Source organism: Alligator mississippiensis, chromosome 4 (genome assembly GCF_030867095.1).
Source record: "Alligator mississippiensis isolate rAllMis1 chromosome 4, rAllMis1, whole genome shotgun sequence".
Classification (NCBI taxonomy): Eukaryota; Metazoa; Chordata; order Crocodylia; family Alligatoridae; genus Alligator; species Alligator mississippiensis.
Window position 1 is genome coordinate 76,637,009 of NC_081827.1, and position 23,794 is coordinate 76,660,802.

Consider the following 23,794-nt stretch of genomic DNA (forward strand, 5'->3'; position numbering starts at 1 on the left):
TGCTTTTAACAACAAAGTACACTAGGTCATAAAATGTCACATTTGGAAACAAACTGTTTTCTTAACACTGATAAGGCTGCAAAACTGTTCTATGCAGAGCATCCATTTGTGTGAATTTGAAACTGAAAAGAAAGAGAAATGAGACCGGACATTCAGTGCAAAGACAGTCAATAGCAAGATAATGATACAAGCCAGCAAAGAAAGATTGATTTTGTCTTCCATGCTGGGACTTTACAATTTGCTAGCTTAGTGATTAGAAAACAGGCAGATTCCAACAAATGTGATTCATCAAAAAAACACCAGTATTTTCATTAAAAAACGCTATAGTACAAAAAGCAGGGCTAGTTTATGCATAGATGTACCTTCTGTGTCTGTCTTGGTAGACAGTCCCCATAGTGCATTACCACCACACATAAACAGATCTATCTCCAAGCCACAAATAGTTTCCATTAAAAGAAAAATCTATATTTACTATTACTTTGTTAATATTTGCCAGCTGGTAAATGGTAGGAATGTGATTGGATTGAATATAGTGCATAAGTGGTAATTCTCAAAGCTGCAATGATGCACATATCCTTTCAGTACTCCTGCTTGAAGAACGTAGCAGTTCTGATGAGAGCGGCTTTGTTCAAGTCAGGCTTACTCCACATTCTGAAATATCCTTGATGGCTGTCAGTGGCCTAAATGAAATGTGTTTGAGAGCTCATTCATATAACCACCAAAATATAAGCTTATGATTAGCATCCAGACATTTTGAAATGTAGCCATCAATAATAATTTTGTTTAAATTGCCTATTTTATTGCTTTACAGGTTTCTAAATAAATGAGATGAAACCACAATATCAAAAGCCCAACAGAAAATGTAATGCTGCCAGAGCCCTCAAACAGCAGTGGCTGCCTCTCATAGGGCAGCCAACAAGGAGCTTCACTTCACCAACACAATACTTTATTTCAATTTCTATTCTGTCAGCCTCTCTCAAATCAGTCACTTGCATGTGGGCAATAAGAAACTTATGATATGCACATGTCCAATCTACATTTTTTGTTAATATTTTCACTCCAGAACATTCAAAAACATGAGTCACCCCCAGATTTATGAGGCTAGGTCAAAACTCGTGACATTTGTAAAAAGTATAAATTTGTGGGTGTTTCTATTTTGTCTTTTGCTTTTGAAGTATTTAGAGTTTCCATTTTGAAGACTTTTAAATTTTTTTTGCACAATCATGAGGGATAGAAATGTTGATGCTTTTTTATTTTTGATGGAAGCTGAGATCTCACAAGGTAACTTGAAGTCCTGCAGGGACTTCAGGAAGAGCCCCAGGTTACTGCTGTAGTAGCCAACCTTGTCTGTCTTGAATCGTTTAATCTAACCAAATTAGTTTGGGGTGTTAGTTGTCATAATCAGCAATAGCATTATAGTGTCCCCTACAAATTCTAAATTTCCCTCCAGTAAATTTCAGTTTTGTCACAATGTTTCTATTTTATGTCAGGACTGATTGATACCAAATATTTTATTTTGATTTAGTTTGATCTAAATTAGAAGTTTCCCCTTTGTTGAACTAACTCCAAAAATTATTTCAATTCATTTCAACATTAAGCTGCATGTCCATACGTACTCTGTGCCCTGATGCCTTTGTTCTTACCTGTAGGCCATGTTCCATGATCAAATGATATTTCTCATGATGCCAGGTAGTCCCCTTTCTGACTTCAGTGGAACTTGTCACCTCATGAATGTGAGTGGCTCAAGAGATGTAGTCTAGCCCAGAAGTCCAACCCATTGGACAGAATGGGACTGCCAGAGCTCCAGTTGCAGCACCTATGAAGAAATGTGCCACTGTGCGGATAAATATTTATGTTTAACTGAACTGACTCAAAAGAAAACACTGTCATAGAATCATAGAAAATTAGGGTTGGAGGGGACCTCAAAGCAGGACCATCCCCAATTAGATCATCCCAGCCAAGGCTTTGTCTAGCCAGGTCTTAAAAATCTCCAAGGATGTAGATTCCACAACCTCTCTAAATAACCTTTTTCAGTGCTTTACAACCCTTTTAGTGAGAAAATTCTTCCTAATATTTAACCTAAACTTTCCTTGCTGCAACTTGAGACCATTGCTCCTTGTTCTGTCATCTGCCACCACTGAGAACAGTCTAGCTCCATCCTCTTTGGAACCACCCTTCAGGTAGTTAAAGGCTGCTATTAAATCCTGCTTCAGCCTTCTCTTTTCTAAACTAAATAAGCCTAGTTGCCTCAGCCTCTCCTTGGAAGTGATGTGCCCCAGCCTCCTAATCATTTTTATTGCCCTCTGCTGAACTCGCTCTAATTTGTACACATCCTTTATGTAGTGGGGGACCTAGACTGAACACAGTACTCCAGATGTGACCTCACCAGTCCTAAACAGAGGGGAAGAATCACTTTCCTTGAGATGATGGCAACACTCCCACTAATGCAATCCACTATGCCATTAGCTTTCTTTACGACAAGGGCACACTCAGCTCATATTTAGCTTACTGTCCACTATAACCCCCAGGTCTTTTTCTTCAGAGCTGTTGCTTAGCCAATTGGTCCCCAGCCTGTGTTGATGCATAGGATTATACCATCCTCTGTGTAAAACATTGCACTTCCCCTTATTGGACCTCATGAGATTACTTTCTGTCCAATCCTCCAATTAGTCTATGTCTCTCTGAATCCTAGCCCTATCCTCCAGCATATCTACTACTCTTCCCCAGCTTGATGTCATCTGTCATTTTGGGTCACTTCAACAAACAAAAATGAAGCATTTTGTTTTAAGACAATCAAAATATTATGTTTGAATTATAAATAGCCAAAAAATGGTTATTCCATTTTCAAATTGAACTCTTTTGAATATTCCATTTCACAAAATATTTTGACATTTTTCTTTTCTTCCAGATTCAAAATAAAAACAAATATTGCAATTTTGGAATACCTAGATTTTGAATGAGTTTAGAAAGCTCCTTACAGTGATATACCAAGAGTAGGGATTCTTTACAATATGAAACTCATTTTAGTTTAGAAAAAAAATTAGAATTTTTGCATACAGGAACAATACATCACAAGCAACTACAAAATTTGTGATGCTGAGTACTACTTCAGCCATGATCTCCTAAGTCTAATAAAAGGTGTTCATGACCTGTCAAGACAAGGGCCATAGTCCTTGTTTTTATGAAAGTGCCAAGGAGACTAGCAGTCCTGCAGTCACAATCTAGGATATTTCCCTATAACACTCACAATATAATTTAGAGTTTTAAGTTATAACAACAACATTCATATTAAAAGTGTTGACTAACAACCTTCAGACAAGCAGTGCTTGTTGTGGATTAGAGAAATAGAAAGTCAACTGCTTTAATTAATTAAACTTTGAAGGTTTCTTAAGATAAAGTGAGATTTCTTAAAGCCAAATAACATAAGTGCCTCTTCTAGCAATTTTAAATGCTGAGGGGTTGCATCCACAAAACGCATTCTACCCCAAAATAAAGGTGTTTTGTTCTGTCACTGACATCTGAAAATATTAAAGGTTAGCAAAATAATGAACCAATTTCTATGGAAATAGTCTTGTTATTATTTAGGTCAGTATCTGAGTGATTCATGAACTGCAGGTTGAAATTCAATAACCAGTTCATGAATCTCTGAGTTAAGGAATTCAGAAGAAAGCAAAACAAAGCAAAAAACACCCACTCCCATCCACTCCCCCCCCAAATAATACAAAAAAGGGAACTCCCCCAGAATAAGTAAATATTAGAGCCAATGATGAATGCCACCCAATTTATAAGGCGGTTTTGAGGTTCTTTAATAGCTTATTCAAAAGCCACTTAAAGAAAATTGTTTCAATGCAGCTCAATAAGGCTTACAAACAATTTCCACATAGTTATGTCTTCATTGCAGTAGCACTTAGAAGTTCCAGTTCATGCTTGTCATAGACTCTATAGACTTTTTTATTAAGCTAGACTCCTTTTACCTTTCATTCTAGTAGTAGGCCTTTGACTGTATTAAGTTAGGCCAAGTTAGCATAAGTGAGGCTAGGGGGAAGCGGTGTAAAAGGGACTAAGTCATAGATGACAGAAACCTTTTGAAAAGACTAGCTAGTCTTAGGACATCAAAACTTGATTCAGGGTTCAGGTCAGGATGTTTTAGCTTGAGCAGCAGGATGAAAAAAGAAACTCTCCTTTCTGATCATACTTATCAAAATTTCTATCAAGAATAATTCAAATCTTTGTTTGAGGAGGAAGATAAAAAGGGGCTCATGATCTGAGATGCACTCCTCTTGTATCCTTTCTTGAGACATATCTGCAGACATAATGACGATCCAACAGGCATTCAACTTAGTCTCACAATTTGGGTAAGATCTCCCAAACAAGCTGCCTGCCTGTTAGCAATTTTTAGGATTTTAAGATGTTTGAGAGTAAGTTGTAAAACTGCTTATTTCTGCTTGCATCATAAATGAATATCTAGCTATATCTGGCTATATACTGTGTTTCTTTTTATTTGCTAGCAGAATTCTAATAAAGTTTGCTTTTGCATTCACTCTATGAGTGGAAGTTTTGCATGGGAACAGGGGCTGTCAGATGTTGACCCCTGGGGTAGTTAAATCTACCCCAGGAGTCAACAACATTTCACAACTTGTAATAAAAAGGCAGCTCCAAATAGCTTAAATAAATTAGCTTTGATTATGGTGTGTAAAATGCTAACTAAAATTTGGGAGTATAATAGGGAGTGTAACCTTAGATTTGTAAGGGGCTAGGACTTAAGATAGTAGGATAGTGCTGTCACATGTTCTTTTAATAGATTTTATTTTAAGGAAAGACAATGATTGTTGTCATCCTAAGATTTCTAGCCTCCATCTGTGAAAAGAAACATCCCCTTACTATTCCCTAACCCCCCCCCCCCAGTATATGAATGCACAAACACTTGAGAGTCTACTCTCATCTCCTTAAGAATACCTCCTAGAAATGGTCTTGAGCTGAAGACTGTTCCACTGTTCTTCCCACAGGGTAGTATTAGACTGTTAAACATTTGTAATTAACTGAAGCTTAAAATAAGCAAATGGAGAAATAAGATTTGAGTTTCCTGGAAGCTCATTGTGCAAAATGAGCCCAGTCAGCCACATTGTGCTGATTTCTGGAAGAGTAATACTGACTCCCTGGGGACCTGAAATTGCTTATCTACCGTCCATCGTTGCTTCAGCTGCCTATTCTTCTACCCAGTCAGGGTAGGAAGGAAAGGAGGGAACTGGAGAGGAACAGAGAGAGATGGAGAGAAAGGGAGTACAGTATGCTGCAGGACCAAATGGCAAAGAATCCTGTTTCATTTTGTTCTTGCTTTTAAAGTGGAGATGTGTACAGCTTTTTTTAATATAAAAATGTAATTTTTTAAAAGCACCTGACTGCCTTGCTCTTGGGTTGCATCATTCTTCTGTCTCCTTTCATCTGCTTTCTTATTTAAAAGTATAAATGCAGTTCCACTGCTTTAATAGCACACAAGTCTTAGTGATTTTTTACCAAGACAAAAATATTTAGGTGGATGCAAGGTAGGGAGGGGAATGGGACCAACAAGAGCACCTTCTCTATGTTATCATTGCTAGATTTTGCATAATAAGAGCACATGTGCAACCATAATTGGAGAACTCCTAAGCAAAGTTGCTCTTTTCTAGAATATTCGGTACCCATTATTGCTAGTGAAGTCAATAGACCTTCAGAAAGTGCTTTAAGTGCCTTACTAAATATGCCTGCTTATGGTGGTGCCTATCTAAATTTTATTTTAAAAGGTGGTGACAGACTGTTGCTAGTGATAATAAATAAACTAGATATTTTAAAAAGTTATATAAACAGGAACTTTGTATAATATAAAATGAAAAATAAAACTGAAAATAGTCTGTAGAAAGTAGGCAGGATCTTTCCAGCTTCTACTTTCTGCAGGGCAGAACCACAGTTTGCTGTTTGAGCAACACCTGCATGCTAAGTCTGATTAAACCTGCCCCCTCTCTACTGTTTATTGTAACTAGGGCAGCCATCATACAAGACAGTCCTATTGCACTCTGTCCTCTATTCATATGAAACCAGATGCCTTTATGTCCTCTATTTTTCTCTTGAAAAGAAAATGACATAAAGGCATTGGGTTTCATATCAAAGGAGGACAGAGTAGCAGAAAACTGGAATGTCCTCTATGATGGCCACCCTAATTGTAACCTGCCCTATAAGACAAAGTCACTCCATGTATACATGGCATGTTCTCCATTTTGGATTCATTCTATATTTTGATGCAGCACATAGTGAAAAGGAGTAATATTTTTAACCCAAAGAAAAAAGGGAAAGCAGAGGGCAGCATGCAATTCCCATGTGGGTTCTAGCAGCTAGTGTGTGTCTTAATGCCATGCTGCTTTCTTATGGTTAACATAAGAGGGGAGGGGGATTGAGCTAGTGGCTACCAGGAAGAAATTGTGGAGGAGGAGATGGCTAGTAGCTTTTCTGCCATCTGGCTGTCACTTCCCAGCTTACTTGTATGAGGCAGATTTACACTCCCAGCCATCTGTCTCCCCCACTTACTTTTTCTTTTTTTCCTCTGTTTTGCCCTTAGTGTGTTCAGGAGTTTTGCTGTTTCCCCAACTCATTTTAATGGCATAAGAAAGAGAAATAATGCAATGAATTTCTCTTCTTTCCCCTGGGAGAGAGTGCCCATCTCTGGCCCGTATCTCTGTTAACTAGTATGCCTAAAAGCCTCAGCTGCTAACAATAATTGGAAAGAGAAGGGTGGGGTTTCATGACTGAAAAGAATCAGCAAGCTTGAATTTCAGTTAGAAAACACACCTGGAGGGAGTGCTTGCCCTTTTCACATCTTTGGAGCTTTGTTCCTCTCTGCATTCACTCTGGTTTGGATGCTACCTCTTCTTTTGTGTCTAGGATGCCTCTAAGCAATGTACCTCTGCTTTTCTTTTGCAGCAAATGGGCAAGAGCTAGGAGGTTCTCCTGCAAGGGAGAATGCCTAATGAAGTCAAGAAGGGCCAAGGGAGAAGATGAGGTCAAGTGAGTAAGAGCCCTTCTCCCATTATTAGGCTTGGGTTTTCTATCCATTCACACAGGCAGATTGCTTCTGAATTCGTAACACATTGTGGATCTATGAGAGTACTAGTGTTTGAAGCCCTGAATGCAAGGGTAAGTAGAAAAGTCCAAGGGAAGGAACAAACATACTTATGAAGCCCTAACCTAGGAGTAACTTGAGATGTTTTGGGATAGCTCAAAGATTCTTGAAAACTTGGTAGACTTGGGAGTTTTGGGGTGGGGGAGGGGGATAGAAAGGAAGGATAAATTGCGAGCTATGGCTAAAACATTTAAAAGACTTGTTCTGTTAGGGATTTTGGCCTGTCCCTGAACGTAAGAATCAGTTTCTGATTTGACTTAAGGTCAGGTTGTAAAGTTCTGTAAAGGACTTCTCCAAGACCAGGAGATTGAAATGTCTGGAGCCAGAAGAGGAGAAAAAGGGCAGAGAACTAGGGCCATGTGAAATGGCACCATTCTGTTTTGACTTGCGTTTTGATGTTTCAATGGAACAGAGTTTCATTTGGAATTTTGTTTCGATTTGAAACCGCTCTTCCATTTCGTTTCGTCGAAGCATTGCAACAGCAAAACTGTTGTTTCAGTGTTTTGCCCATAGGTATCATGGGGAAGTTCAAAACAGCCTATATCTTTGTCATTTCTGGTCTGAGTTGGATAAAACGTGCAGGATTGGTAGTCCCTTCTGAGGGAATGAAGCCTGACAAGTTTCAAGGAGATAGGTGCAGGGGTGTTAGGGAAACTGCACCTCAAGCTGTGGACAAGCAAAACTCGTGACATGGGTGACACTGTGTGTGTGTTAAGGCACAGCAGGGTGAAAACTGCAGGGATCATAGCCCCTGCTGAAGCCATGAAGCCTGCCAGCTGTCAAGGAAATAGGTATAAGGGCTTCTGGGTTCTGGGGCCCTGCACCTCTAGCTACCGACAGGCAAAACTTGTGACATGGGTACTTGTACAACTGACTGTGTCTGTCTTAGGGCAGAGAGGGATGAAAACTGCAGGCCTGCTAGGCCCTGCTGCAGCCATGAAGCCTGCCAGCTGTCAAGGAGGTAGGTGTAGAGAGAATCTGGGTTCTGGGCCCCTGCCCCTCTAGCTGCTGACAGGCAAAACAATGCTGCTTTTTAGGCAGTTTTTCCATCCCTTCCCCAAAGCACTGGGATTGGAAGGGACCTCAAGGAAGGATGACAGTCACTGGCTAGCTACACAGTCAATAATGAGAGCACTCCTTCCCCACTCTTCCCCTTCCCTCTCCTTACTTTAGCTTCTGTTTCCCTGCAGTCAAGCCCAGTTTGAGCTTCAAAACTCAAAACGTTTCAAAATTTTTTAAAGATTTCAACTTGCCCTGTTTCGGTTCAAGGCTGTTTTGAAGCTCTCCGTTTCATTTCAATTTCACTGTTTTGAGCTCAAAATGAGTCAAGAAAGCATCGAAATGAAACTGCTGGCGAAATTTCGTGCAGTCCTACAGAGAACTAGTTAAAGCTGCAACATAATAGCATTGTTTAAAAATCCAATAAGATAATGGAAATAGTTTGGATAGATAGATTAATAACATTAAGTACAATATTATAGAATAATATATACAATTAACTTTTATTGTATAATGAACCAAGTGAAAAGTTAAGGAACATTCTCTTGGAAAGAAAAAAATGTAGTTTAAAAAAAAAAAGTAAGATTCAAGCATAGAGTAGCTTTGTGAAATTAAAGAGAGGAGCCTGTTCCAGATGTAGGGAGTGAAATGAATAAAGGAACTGAGTAGGGTGTTGAGGGGTGGGAAGATCTGGCTGAACATTCTGTACTGAAAGGAAATGAGATGGGAGGGGATACCAGATGTATGCAGGGGTGGTACTGTTCAGAACCTTGAAAATGGAGAGTCTGCCAGTAGTTGCATGCAAAACTGTAATCTAGTCCTTATCATAGACATAAAAATGTGAGAATTCATTTTTGCAAATGTGAGACAAAACTTTATTATACAGGGACAATCACCCTGAATACACATGAACGGTTTAAAACCCTGAACACTTTTCACAGAACTCAGGGCTACCTGTACTAAGTTCAGCTGCCTTTCTGTGACTTGGTATTAACATGGTGATTCCCTAGATAGGCTGCTCAAAAGCTCCCTGGAATGGCTGCCCTTACTTATACTCAGTCACAGTCAGATTAGATTACTGCTCACGAAGTGACCTTGCAGGCTCTCAGTGAGTAAATGTTCTATGCAAGAGGCAGCTCTACATCCTGGAACAGTGCATTCATAAGGCAGTCACTTACTCCACATTTAGTTTTATGTATGAATGTATAATCAGAGAGAGAGGGTGGAAACCAGGATACAGTATAAAAAGGCTGCAAATAAAAGAATCTGTGCCAGTGGCAGAAATAGAAACCTGTATGGCAGAAGCTGTTCTAAAGGCTTCATTGTGACCTTACTATTTAGTCTAATAATTGGGACCATGGCTGTAAGTGAACTGCCTGAGCAGATTAAGACCCATATTGTGATTCTCAGGGCTTGCATTAATTGAAGATTTAACTTGGATACTCAGATACTGTCTTTAACCAAATTCCTATTCACACATGCAAGCCTCTTACCCAAATTCCTTAATTCTTTACATAGAAAAGTAGAGCTGGAAAAGACTTAGGTCGAGAGGTCATCTAGTCCAACCCCCTGCATGAGGGAGGATCATCCCTATTCAAAGCATCCCATACAAATCAATTTTACTAACCTGTTGGCAAGACTACACAGTTAACCCTAACACATGCATGAGACAGTGCCCTAACAGATAAAGTATGGGGCCACGATGGCCAATGTCCCGTTCTGTAAAAATTGTTACAGTACAACAGGGCTAGCTGCCTTACTTTAAAGCCTACAACCCCAGCCCCAGCACAGCTTAAACCCTGCCCTGTGGATGCCAGTTAAACCTCTCAAGAGCTGATAGTTTCCCCAGTGGCTTCTTATAATATCCTCCTGTGTGCCAAGAAGGACAGGCAAGGTCTTCACAACTCGCTAGGAAAGAACTGTACCGTAGCATTGCTAAGACACTTTGGCTGTGATCTCAGACATTCAAGTGCCTTCCACATGCCAGTGCAGCCACAGTGGGGGACACTTCAGTATTGTTTTCGTATTATAACCCCTCAAAACCAAGCTAGGCTAACCTGGGTCTTGCATATCAACTCTCCAGGGAAGATACTGCCCCAGTGCTGTATGTTTGCTCCAGGTAATCCAAAAAGGGTGGCCACACTGTTATTCAGCACTCTAAGGCTAGGGACAGAAGTTACACATAAACCAGTTTAAGTGATCAGAAACTGATTTAAACCTGTAACAGAACAGATGTTCAGTACACATAAACCAGTTTGAAAATGGCTTGAAGCCAGTTTGAGATAAACTTGGTTGAATGTAGTATCAGACTTAACTGATTTGGTTCAAAGTGGTTTATGCAATGTCTGTCCCAGACCCCTTGCTGGCTTAAGATAAATCAGAGTCCTCCAGCATCCTGGCATGCTCTCTGGGTTTGGCAGGGCTCTCTGCTCCACAGCAGGGCTGGCTCTTCCCCTCTGCTCCATGGCTGCAGCTCCACAGGCTGCTCTATTTGTGTGCAAGATGGGGAGCATCAGCTGAATGGAGGCTACATTTCCACCCCCTCCTAGATTTGAGTGATGTAAGAAAGATTCTTCCTTCCCTACCTTGATCTGAGATTTATGTGATCAGGTAGATTATTACCTGTGAAAGCTCATGCCTCCCAGAACCAGTCTCTAAGGTGCCACCCTTCTATCTGGACTGGTGTGTAGCTGGGCTCAGAAAGAAGTCTTTAAGAGCTGGTTGAAACTACATTTTCTAGTGAATGTAGCTTGAAAGAGTAAAAATGTGATCTTACAGTTTGATGAATTAAATGGCTCCTTTCCATTTGAACTGGTTAGCACCTTGGAGAGCTCATTAATAAAACGTTTGATGTAAAAAGTTTGCTAACTTGGAGGGAAAAGTAGAAGTGTGTCTGTGAATCTCACACCAGTGTAAACATTAAATACCTTTTGGCAGATGCTGTATCAATACTCTTGCTGACTGGCTGGATATTTTAACAGATCTCCTTTTCTGTTAAAGCTGATCTAATACAGGCTTTGGGTCTTGGTCCATATGGTATGGGCTTTTACTGGCACTGTCAAGTCTACACTTGGATCCAGTCAGATTCACAAGCAATATCTTTCAGATTTCAGAGCATCTGCATGCTGTGGGCAGACTGTTCAAAGAACAGGGAAACTACTTAATGCATCCAAACTGGAAATAATTTGCATGCCAAATAAGCATGTGGCTTGTGAAATTCAAATTCAAATGAAAGGTTAAAGATAGGTTGGTGAATGAGTATCCTAGTGTACATAGACAAACAGGAACATAGGTCTGGATGGGACTTCCTGTCCAATCTCTGCTGGTGCAGGTGCCAGGTCTCATTATCTGTTCCCTAGAATAATGGAGCTACATCTAAAAACTAGGACTTTGGTGGATTGGGAGGTTGTCCCCGTTACTCCATCTGGAAGGCTAGTCTGGAACCTTCTCATTGCCAGCCTAAATGTATTAATCTGTTCTTGTACAAATAATGTTCTATGCCTTAAATAACTCTTTTTCCTTGGTGTTTACACTCCCCTCCACCCAATATTTATTTATATTCCTTTGCAACCTTAGTTTTACTAGACTAAACAGGCCAAGCTCTTTCAGTTTCCTTGTAAGACAGGCTCTCCAAACCCCTGATCACCCTAGTTTCCCTTCTCTGCAGTTATTCCACTGTGAATGTAACTTGAATACGAATGACCAGAAGTGTACAGAGTACCATATTTTCTCATAGATACATTCCCCAGACTAAGATTTGAACTTTGTTTTTGAAAAGTAGGGTGCTTCCACTCAGCTTTTAGAGAGCTGTGTATTGATACTGAAAAGTGAGAATAGAATCTGTATGCTTGCTTACTGCTGAGTGGGCAGGTTTTGTGCTGTGCCTGATTAGTCCCTATGTATTCCTTGTTGAAGTATACTATTACACAAGACTGGATTTGATCAGTCACTTCAGAGAGGAGACAAATTTCATCCATCTAGTTTGAGAGCTTTCATTCTTAGTCACTGAACAGCCAACCCCTTGATAAAATAAGGCATCTTCTGTTTATGCCCATTGTGCACCGCCTATTATGAGAGAGCCTCCTAAAACCCAAGGAAAAAAGTCTCACCATAAAAATAACATTTTATTACCATTGTCTTACATAACTCTATAAGCATAAAAATTATCCAGTGTTTTCAAATGTATTCTGTGTTAGTCATTGAGCTTCCATAACTTTTATTGTTTCATGGAGTAGTTTTGAAAATCTCAGGTTTGAAAAATGCTCAGTATATATAGCAAGTTAGTTTCTCCTCCATAATTTTATTTTGGTGTTTTGTCACATTGTTGCAGGGCACTAAGGAGTGCCTGAGCTTTTAAGGGCAGAAACAGCTTAGCAAAGGAGCCTGGCAGGCTACACAGAGCTCCACAGCTGCAGGTTGCCTGAGTAACTGGCTAACAAGGTAATTAGCTGGCACCTGTAAGCAGTCAGCTGACTGGAAGGAGTCAGAGGCTGTATAAGCTCAGTGCTGGTGCTAGCCAGGGTTGCTCTCTTTTTGGCAATTGCCAGGAGAAGGAGCCCCTGCACAAGAAAATGGCTCAGTGCATCCGGTGGTCTACTTTGCTACCTCCAAACGCAGTAAGACTGTAGGGGCTCACAAGGTGCCCAGAGCTAAGGAGTCTGGTATTCTAAGGGTAGGAGTTTGCCCTCTTAAAGGGGAAGAGTGTTGCCTTTATTGTTAATGTTATGTTGTAGCCCAGGTGCTGAGGTTTGAGTTATTGTTTGAACCTGTGGACCAGGAAGAAGCTCATAGGGGAGGAGGAGGCCTAATTGGGGTCACACGATTGTGTAGAGCTTGCAGGATCACAGAGCCAACAGGGGCATCACAGCCACCCCTGGGGACCTCTCTCCATGACCCACATGTTGTCATTAAAATGTTGCTTCAATAGAGCATAGTATCACCTTTGTAAATAATCTCTGGCTGTTACATTGGCTTGCATTAGTAGACATGTTATAGCTGAAGCCAGTTGTTTAGCGGTCAGTTCAAGGACCAGGCAACTGCAGACCTAATTCCTGTGTTCTTAATGAAATGAGCAAAAATGGCCTGGGGAGTTAGTAGACAAGAACCTGTTAAATGTAGAAACACAATGTCGGTATAATATTTCTAACATTCACGGTGCAAATGGAAACAGTATTTTCTTGGAAGTTTACATAATCATTTAATCGGATTGTTTCTGTGGTCTTTCCCATCCACTACTTTAGTTCTTTGATCATAATATGATAGGACAAATGTCAGGAAATATGAGCTTACAAAGTGATGTAAATCTTGTTCCCTATCAGGGAAGTGACTAAGACTATTAAATTGACAATACCGTCATTCAAATGCATGTTTTTTCTATTCTGTTTTCCAGTTCCATGATGACAGTTAATGGCAATTACCTTTAACTTGAAGGTGAGATTACATCTTATCTGGCATTCAGATTCTGGCATCTAAATCAGTAAGAAAGTACACTTCAGTGTGCAGGAAAACATTTTTGGCCTGAATACTTTTTTGTAATCCAAGTGCTGTTACAGTGTTTTTAATGAATCATAGATGTTGCCTTCTATATTACTTGCCGTCACTTCAACTCAATTGCTAGCATATGTGACAAGAACTAAATTTATGTCTATCTTGTTCTGTTCATTGTTTAACTAATACATCATGCATTTCTTACTTTTCAATGGCTTAGGCTATTATGAACTAAAAATAGAAAAAGTTTTAAAAGATAATACGTTTCTAGATCAATATATATGTGGAAAACAGCATCAGGAAAGAGGGGAAGCACTCTGCACATAAAACCTTGTTTTCTCTTGGGTTCTTGATGATATTTATCAATTTCTTAAAAAAGAAATATTCTAGCCCTGTGGTGTAGCCCATATGTTGCATCCATTTGATGCAAGTTTCATGTGAAGACATGGTAAAATTCAAGATGTTGAATTAAAAATAAAATTGTAGTAAAATGTGGATGCCAATGAACCAGAGGAGAAGACAAATAGTATAGGCTGGCATCTATGATTTCATTACTTTGAATGTAACAGTTTTTTCTCTCATTGGTAAAGTTCTGATCTGATTTTAATTATTGCCATGTTACTCTTCTTAATAATAACATCTATTTAAGACATCAGTTAAAAGTCTCTAACATTAATGAAAACATTACGATAATATATATTAAATTTTCCCAGTTAAATGATCATGATGTTTTTTTAATGGTTGTTTTAATAGACATTATTAACTAGAATATTATAATCAGACTCAGTGTGTTCTTTGGATTTCTGTTGTAATATTCTGTGAAGTTACTGATTCTGCAAAATAAATAGATGCACATTATAACTTTAATTCAGTGACATTGGGCAAGAAAACAAGACATTCATATGTACTATTTATGAAAAGTGAGGAAAATAAAATGTTTACTTAATTTATTGGCTGCTGATGCTAAAAATTGGATATGTCAATTTGATGGGTCAGTTTTCTTAAAATGCTGGAGCAGATGAGGGGCTTAAACTTTAGATTATTTATAAATGCTGGAGTACCCCAAAATTACAAACCCCACCAAATTTTGGGGGTTCGTGGGATGGCAATAATGCTTTCTTGCTTTATTTCTCTGATATTTATTTTTACTGCACGTGTAGTCTCTTTAGAAAATGAATATTATGATGTATACATTTATGTCAGTTTTATCATTGTATAGATTGTTATGCTGTCTGTATATATCTTTAGGATCTTGGTCATGGTTTAAAAAAAGGAACTGAGGGGCGTGTACTTAAGGAAAAGACAGTGGGCACAACTGCTAAATATTTCTGGCCATTCTGTTATTAGGGCAAAGGCAATTGCCACTCCCAATTACAGGCAGAAGGGGCTGCTGTTGAGATGGGCACCCAAAATATTATCTTTCTGTAATGGGGAAAAACAACCCTACAATAACTAAGGCATCTCAGAGTAATGGGCCATTAGCCAGAGGAATTCCAGCTTGTCCTAGCAGGAAAGAAATTTCTAAAGGATTCTGAGACTTGGGAGATTGCTGATGGGAGTGAGGGGTCACAGAGTCTGGTATGGAGATATTTCAGGAACTATCTCGGAGATGGAAAGGGTCTTTGGATTTTCCCAGGCTGGAGGAAGGTCTGAGTCCCCAGTTGTCTGGGGCTGGCAAGATCATGAGGAATATATATATCTATATATAATTTTGGCAGGACTCTCTGAAAGATTAGTCAAGTGAGAGAGTAAGAAACTTGTCTGTCTTCAAACTACATGGTCAGTTTTTCTTGTATAGTTCTTTCTCCTATAATACATACTTTTATTTTATTGTGTCTCCTTATTGATTGCCTGTGGTAAAACACGATCATGGAGCAAGTGATATTCCAGGCTAGCCTGAATATCATGGCAAGTAATATTGTACAAAAAGGGGGACCTAAAACCTTTGTCAGCCAAAGGGGTAGTCACCTAGAGTGGGCAGATATTACCCTGCTATAGCTTTGTGATCTGGTAAAGGGCAGTGAAATTGAGGCTTGCGGGGATAAGGAATTATCCCAAGGTAAACCCTGGTCTGTTCCCAAGCAGAAACTTGGCACTCAGGGGATACACTGCAGACAGGTTGTGACACCCAGCCATGGATGATCCAATTTATATAAATCAGTGGTCACCAACCAGTGGATCTCGATTCACTAGTAGATCTCGGAGCCTCTTTGAGTCGATCCAAGGCTGGAGTTGGGGGGAGCTGAGTGCCCGCATGCATGCCTGTGTGTGCCTCAGCCTAGCAAGTCATTTCATGGGGGGAGGGAAGGGGCAGGGGTTAGATTGAGACCCCCATGGTGAGGGACAGTGCTGCAGAGGCAGAAGCAAAGGTAAGTTGAGTGGGGGGACTCATCCAGCTGGGTGGGACTTACCTGCTGGGGCGCTGAGCCCCCAAATAATTTTTTCTCCCTCTGCATCAATCTGTCTCCCCTTTCCCCTCTCTTCCCCTTCCTCCACAGACTTACCTGTTGAGTGGGGAGGGGGAGAAGGTGGCGGCGCCTGGTAGATCTTGGGTGCTTTTAAATTCCAAATGTGATCTCCTCCTTAAAAAGGTTGGGACCACTGATATAGATAGTTTGGTATAGATGGTTTGATGCACTGGATTTCCTACTGAAATCAGCCCTGAAGAAGTCTGTCTTAAAGAAATACTCAGGAACCATTTCCTCTGGAATCAGCCTTCACTATGCTCTACCAGCAGCCAGTAAATCTTCTCTTCTATGTCTGTACAGCACCCAGCAAAATGTACCTCAACCCCCATGAAGGTCTCTGGGTTTATTATATAATCAATAATGAAAAAATGCCAGTGATTGCTGCATCAGTCATTGCTACATGTAGTTTTTTTTTCCAACTACTAAGTTGGCCTAATGAAAGATAATATTATATCTGTCCAAAGAACCTGGCCTGTCATTACTACGTATTCAGTCCATGACTTAAACTTTCTCATAACTGATTTTTTCTACATGACAACCAGGCTGCAGTGGAAAAACACATTTCCAGCAGACTTAACTGGGATCCTTCTTATAAGCATATACCTTCAGGTCCCATTCTTATTCCCATTTGGGATCATGACAAGAAAGCAGGGTCAAAAGGGACTTCCTGGGGTCATCCAGTTTAGCCCCCAGCTCTCAAAATAGGATTGTCTTTGATTAAACCATCCCAGTCCATTTAACCTGCTCTTGTAACGTTCTGGAGATGGAGGGCTCATGATTTCTCTAGGTAGCTGGTTCCACTGCTTGACCACCCTTTATACTCAGAAAGTTCCTCATAATCTCCAACCTAAATTTCCTCTGCTGCAGCTTGAGGCCATTGCTCTTAGTTCAGCCTCAGACAGACAGAAAATGGGCTGTCTCTATCCTCTGCATAATAACCCTCGAAGACTAAAATCAAAATCCCTTCAGTCTTTTCTCTTTCCTAGGTTAAATTAGAGCATGGCATGTAAGGCCGTTTTCCATGACACCACAGTCGGCCCTGCCTCTGGAAGATGATGAGGGAGAAGCCAGGGTTGTGCTGCCCTAGGCCCCTTCCCAGGTGTGCAACTGGGGAATATTGCCCATAGGGCTCCCCTGCCTCTGGCATGCTAAGTCCAGGTGTGGATAGAGTTTGGGGTGTTTTTGGCACTCCAGCCAAAAGTGTTGCTGACCCCTAATAACTTTTGTTGCCCTCCGCTGGGCTCTTTCCAAAATGTCCACATCCTTCTCAAAATGTGGGGTCCCATCTGGCCACAGTAGTCTGAGTGAGGCCTCATCAGCAGGCATCCTGGTTTTCTTTGTTTAAAAATAGCATATTCTCTGATTTAAAATGGCCAAAATCTACATTTTCCCATGATTAAAATGAAATGCCACTATATACATAGGTAGCAGTTGAACACCATGTCTTATTGATATATTCACAATTTTAAAATAATTTGGAAGCCTACCAGTGCCTCAATCACTACAATAAAATTAATTCTAAATACCTATAGATTTTGGTATTTTGATTTTTGGGTTTTTTTATCGTGGAAAATCAGAGGTCCTCTTGCCCCTTTCACTTGCCAGCATGCTGCAGCCATGATATGCTGGCTCCCTGCTCATGCCCTTGACCCACACTCCTGGCCCACAGCCCCCAGCCATGCCAGTGCCCCTCGCTTCCCACCTGTGGCCCCCCACCCTGCTAGTTCCCTTCACTCCCCAGGTCTGCAGCCTCCTGTCCCCCACAACAGTGCCTGAGCATGGAGCCCAGCTTCCCCGCCCCCCCCATGGGCAGCAAGGCTGGAGTGGAGCCTGTGGGAGGGGTGGGTGTGGCCTGCCTGCTGCAGGCTTGGGTGTAGGGTAGCTCTCCACCACCATGTGCACTTACAGGGTGGGGTATGGGGAGCACATGCCCAACCAGATTTGTGTGTGGGATGGGTGCAGGCTGCAAGCTCTCCGTCCTACTGCCCTCCCCGGGACCTCTGTGGCAAAGTCAGGATGGGCACTGCCACCACGAGCCCTATGCTGCCAAAGTGGAGTGCCTTTCACACTGCCACCCCTGCTGCTGCCAGAAGGGCAAGGAGCACCGCACTATGGTAGTTCAGGGATCCCCGAGGCATTGCCATTGAGTTTCCCCACCTTGCCGTAATCTGCCCTGCTGCACCAGGTCCCACCTGCCAGGCTGCGGAGGCCTTGTGGAGAGGGCAGCAAGGCAAGGAGCCCGAGCCCACAGCCTGCCCCTGCTTGTGCACAAACTTGTGGCACATGTGCCTCCATGCCCCCCAGGAATATGCAGAGTGGCAGGCAGCTGCCCTCCCCCCCCCCCCCACGCACACCTCTCCAGAGAAGCCGCCCGTGGTCCTGTCCTGCTCCCTGTCCAGGTCCTGCGGCTGTGCGTTCCAGCCCTAGGTGGACAGCAGCCCCAAACCCAGCCCTGCCCAACTCTTTCCCGTCCTATGGGGGCCTCAATTCCCACCCCAAGACTTACCTTCAGGAGCTGCTTTGCAGGCTACCTGGCAGCCATGTGCATGTGTGGGTTTCCGCTTGCAGGCTGGAACTCCTCCTGCCTGCAGTGGGAAACCCACTGTTTCCCACATTTTTCTCCTTACATGAGAAAATCCACATTTTACTGTGGTGAATGGAAAACCTGAATCCCTGCTCATCAGTGCCAAATAGAGTGGAAAAATCATGTCCCTGATCTACAAGAGACACTTCTGTTAATACAACCTAGGATGCTGTTGGCTTCTTTATTCCACAAGAGCACACTGTTGGCTCATAATCAACCTTTGGTCTACTATAACCCCCCAGGTCTTTGTTGCCTATATTGAAGCATAGCTAGCCTGTATTTGTACATGCAGTTATTCTGTCCCAAGTGCAGTACGTTGTATTTGTCTTCACTGAATTGCCTCTGATTGATTCCAGACCATTTCACCAGTCTATCCATTCCTTCAGCCTCTAATTAAGGAAATTAATTTATTTTTGCTTTTATTTTGGGGACTTTTTTGCTTTGAATCTGAATGTGGGAAAGAGAATATTTGCCATATTAATTGAGAACTTCAGATAGCAGGTGGATCGGGACAGATAGTTACCTGGTACATTGAGTATTGCATTAGCTTCTGTATTTGGGAAGAATTTTCTGGGGTCTGTTTTGGAAAAAATCTAAAATATGTTCAGCCCTTTTAACAAATAATAGTTTGAAATGTGATTTCTGGGGATTTGATGAAAGGCTGTCTGCTGATTAAGTTAATTTAATCATATATATACTCTGCAAAATCTACACAAACTTGTGTTCTATTTCCTTGTGAGTGTATCTTAATTCAGTGAACTGGCAAAACCTGCAAATCTGGTATGACCTTCCAATTGAATTTTTTAGTTTGTGTCTCCAAACTTTAAAGAGAATGACGAACCTATGAACCCCTGTTCCATCCTAGAGGAAGACCTGCAAAAATTGTCAACTAAAACTGCAACTTTTCAAACAGCATTCTTTCCTATCTGGTCTACTGGGCAGCTTTTTCATGACCTTCCAGATTTATGGTGTTTCAGATGAATTAATTTTATTTGTTGCTTGAATCATGTGTGTGCTTTAGAAACAATTTACAATAACTAAACAAGTGATGTAATCTTGAAGTTAAGTTTACCCTCCCCAGTTCTTGCAGCATATTTGTCATCAGGAAGACAAGGGCTGAGATTATATAAAACTCCCACCTTTTTTATACACATTAGTTTCTTAATAATGTTTGAAAAGTGGAATGGGGGAGAGGGAACACTTTACATTATCAGTGTCCTCTAATATTGTGTAGAGAAGCAATGATATTTTAAAAAGAGATGGAAGGGCCAGAAAATTCCTGAAAAATATTTCAAAAAGAGAAGATGCTTTTACTGTAATCCCCAGACTCAGAAGTTCTCATAATGCAGCTGGATGCAAACAAACTTGAAAGCAAACTTTGTAATATAAAGAGAAGCAAGCACCTGCTGTGCTAAGTTGGTTTGAATACCTTATAAATGCCTTAGAAATCAGGATTAATGTCCATTTCAGAAACGAAAAAAAGTAGGGCTTTATAGGAAATCTATAGAAGATAGGCACCAGCTGGATTTTGAGCAGAGTTGGTTGCATCTGCCCTGGGTTTTTATAAATTTAGTGCGTGCAGAAAAGCTCTAAGTTGGTAAACTCAAGGGGAACATGGAGTGAATATGGGGTTCAGCATTTTACAGTAGGTCTAGAATTATAGACTTTCCATTTAACTGATTGTACGTTTAGGACAGGTGTTCATAATTAGGAGTGGTGGAGTTAGCGCTGCTGAGAACTGTAGAGTAGGGCTGGCTGGAAAACCAAGCATTATTTCATGAAAAAATTGTGAGGCTTTAGAACTTGGAAAATGGAGCCTTTCTGGATATGTGACCTCAGAGTAGCTAATGTCCTGCTAGCTAATGCTAGGACACTGTGTAAAGGCCTGCCCCATGTGATTTGGAAAAGAACCAGTCACTGTTCTTTTGGGACTTGCTCCAGGTTGAAAATAATAGTTCAAAGGGCAAGGCAGAGACTGACTTTGTAACCTGCTGGCATGGGTGGATCAAGGATTTTGAAAAGGGAAGTGTGGATGATGTTGTAACATCACATATGACACAAAACACATTTTCTCTAGGTAAAAAGGAACTGGAAGCTTTACCAGTAAGGTAGATGCCTAGCATGAGCAAATCTAAGATTTTGACAAGGAAGATACAGATGAGGTGTTATATCATCATCACATATAACACAACACACATTTTTCTCCAGGTAAAAAAGAAACTAGAAGCTTTACTAATGTGCTAGGGACCTAGGGTTGTATTATTCAATTTAAGATCAAACAGAAATAAATATAACTTTATTGGGATGTGCACTAATTTGCTGCATCACACATTATATGTTAAAGCCACAACAAACTAGGCAACATAATCAAAACATGTTGTTTCTTTAGTCTTATAGTCATTAGAATTAAATGTATGTCTCTTTTTGAGATTCATAAAATGAATTCAAGCCTTGAGCATCTTTACAATGCATCCTATGCTTCACTAACAGTTATTTCCACACCTCAGTTAATGTTCACCTGAGTTAATATTTTTAACTAGAGTTAAAAACAGTGTGCAGGGTTGTGAAATAGGAACTACATTACATGCAGCTAATGGACAGCAGAATTGTAGAAGAAAGAATATCTTGATTAGTGGTTTCAAGGAGATAGGTACAGGGGCTTCTGTGAAAGTGCACCTCAAACTGTTAAAAGCAAAACTCGTGTCGCTTGTGTGTGTTAACTGGGTTTCTGGTTGTAGCTGTGTTGGTCTATGGAACAGGCAGACAAGGTTCTTTGTGTAGATGTGATCTCTTTTACTAGACCAACTGAATAGTTGGAGAAATGTATTTTAGCAAGCTTTTGGGTTTAAAAACTCATTGTCAAGCTGGGGAAGCATCTGCAGTTGGTGTGTGCACTCTTCCTAGATGGAATGAATAGTAAAGAAGCTAGAGGTTGGGCTGCAGGCAAGAAAGCCAGTCAGTGAAAATGTAAATTGAGGCATCGGGGTGGGGGGGAGGGGGGAGAGACAGGCTGGGAGATTATAGTGTGTCAGGCAGATTATAGTGTGTCATAAATCCAGTGTTTATATTGAGTCCAAGAGGTTTTTTTGTATTTAGGAGGTTGATGAAGTGAAATTCATAGGCTTATCTGTGAAAAGTGTTTTGTAAATTCCCTTTGAGGGCAGGGCATTAAATGGTTGAGAAAACAACTAAAGAAAGGAAATAGGTGTGGTGTGAGGAGGGTGGCACTCACTCCATCTGCATGTGGAGCTTGGGGAACCCTAGCAGTGGGAGGTTCACCTTCAGGAACACCAGCTACTCCACCAAACCAGGATCCAAGGAAGTGCGGTGGGGTGTCATAACATCCCCAGCAATGCTGTACACCCTCTCGCTTAGAACACTGGTCAGTGGACAAGACCGTGTTCCTGGGCAACCGTAGCCAGATCCTGCCACATCTGGCTATGGGTTGCTCAAAACACCAAGGGGTCACATTGCAGCAGCTCCACATCCTCGGCAAGATAGTTAGCCACCGAGGCCTCTGCACTACCTGCTGGATGGTGGGGTCTGGTGTCTCTGGAGCCATGCCCTTGGCCCACATTGACAGTGGCTGTGGTGGAGGAGATTGACTGGTGCTTGGAGTGCTGGCATGGGACAGTGGATTCCCCTCTTCCATGTCTGCCCGCCTCTGCCCTTCTGCCTCTCTGACGCTGTTCACCAGCACCTCCTTCCAGTGATCAAGGGTTTTGCTGCTGCAAACGCTCCTCTTCACCCTCGGGTCACACATACCGGCCAGCACGTGGACCATATTGGACCACAATGGATCCAGCCATTTTTTGATGCCCTCCTTCAGCCGCTTCACCAGTGCCTGCACCTTGGCTTGTCCAGGAACATCAGTCCCCTGGAACTTCTCCATTTGATTCTCAAGCTTCTTCACTACAGGGATCACCTGGCTAAGGAGGGTATCACCAATGCTGAGGCTCTTAGTGGCTTTGAGGAACATCTTGAAGGACCAAGATCTGAAAGATGGTATCCTAATCAGTTTTGTTAAGGGGGGCTATTGATCCCAATCTCTCTGACCAAGGCCATCTCCTGGATGGCCTTCTGTTGGTTGACCAGCCTTTCAAGCATCAGATATGTGGAGTTCCACCGAGTCTCCACATCCTGCATGATTTTGTGCTGCAGGGTGCTCAGCTCTGCCTGTTTGTCCCATAGCATCTTGTGCCCCTTGATGCTCTGGTGGAAGTAGCATGCCACCTTCCTGCATTTCAAAATGAGCTGGCTGGTTGTGGTAGTGATGGTGCCATCACTGGGAGCCCTGTCCCCCTCCAAGGTGTCCCTGACAATGAGGTAGAACTTGTGTGCCACACAGCAGATGCCAGTGAAGTTGGCAGCATGTGCTGCCATGACCATATTGGCCTCGTTGTTGGTGACCATGAACCCGCAGGTGAGTTTGGCCTGCCCAATGAGCCACCCCTGCCCCATGCGGTTCATGGCCACCATGCTCTCCCTTGCTACGTGGGACTCATCCATCACCTACGCTTGAAGGAGAGCCCACTGATGCCCTGACTGATTGTGCCAGTGCCCTGTGAGGGAGAGGTAGGTGTGATCTTCACCCCAGTTGCTCCAGTTGTCTAAGGTGAAGTGTAAAGCTACCTGTGGCCCTGCCTTCTGCAGCTCCTACCTCAAGTACTCCCTGCATGCCTCATACAGGGGGGGCACCACTGTCCTGCTAAAGGTGGTGCATGTGGGCACTTGGTAGGATGGGGCCATGAGCACCATGAGCTGCCTGAACCCTGGACACTCAACAGTGGAGAAGGGCTGGCCATTGAGAGCAAGCATCTCCCCAATTCACTTTGGGAATGTGCCCCACTTTGTCCCTGCCTTTCCCCCACTAATCAAGGGTGACCTGCCTCTGCTTCTTGGGGATGGGGGCTTTGGAGCAAGAGGGGGACTTCTTTTTGGGCATGCGCCCTCTGGTGCCAGGCTGAGGAGGAACAAGAGCAAGAATGATATCAAGGGGATATGCTCATCTAGAAAAGGAGCTACTGTATACATCCCTTGCTGTGGCACAGCTGCATGATTTTTTTTTCTTTGAGTACAGTAATGTGTAGTCTGTTGTAAGGATAA

At 41.9% G+C, this 23,794-nt stretch overlaps 1 protein-coding gene across 3 annotated transcripts in view; it reads left to right on the forward strand.

Annotated features, from left to right (window-relative positions):
* SYT1 (synaptotagmin 1) overlaps window positions 1-23,794 on the forward strand; it is a 672,911-nt gene that overhangs the window by 81,031 nt on the left and 568,086 nt on the right. For 2 of the 3 annotated variants that reach the window (XM_059726116.1, XM_059726117.1), the window contains exons 2-3: window positions 6,952-7,035; window positions 13,539-13,579. The gene's annotated coding sequence lies outside the window, so the exon portion shown is untranslated. Of the gene's footprint in view, window positions 1-6,951; window positions 7,036-12,676; window positions 12,766-13,538; window positions 13,580-23,794 lie in introns of those variants that run through there. The other variant, XM_019493983.2, reaches the window with a different exon arrangement.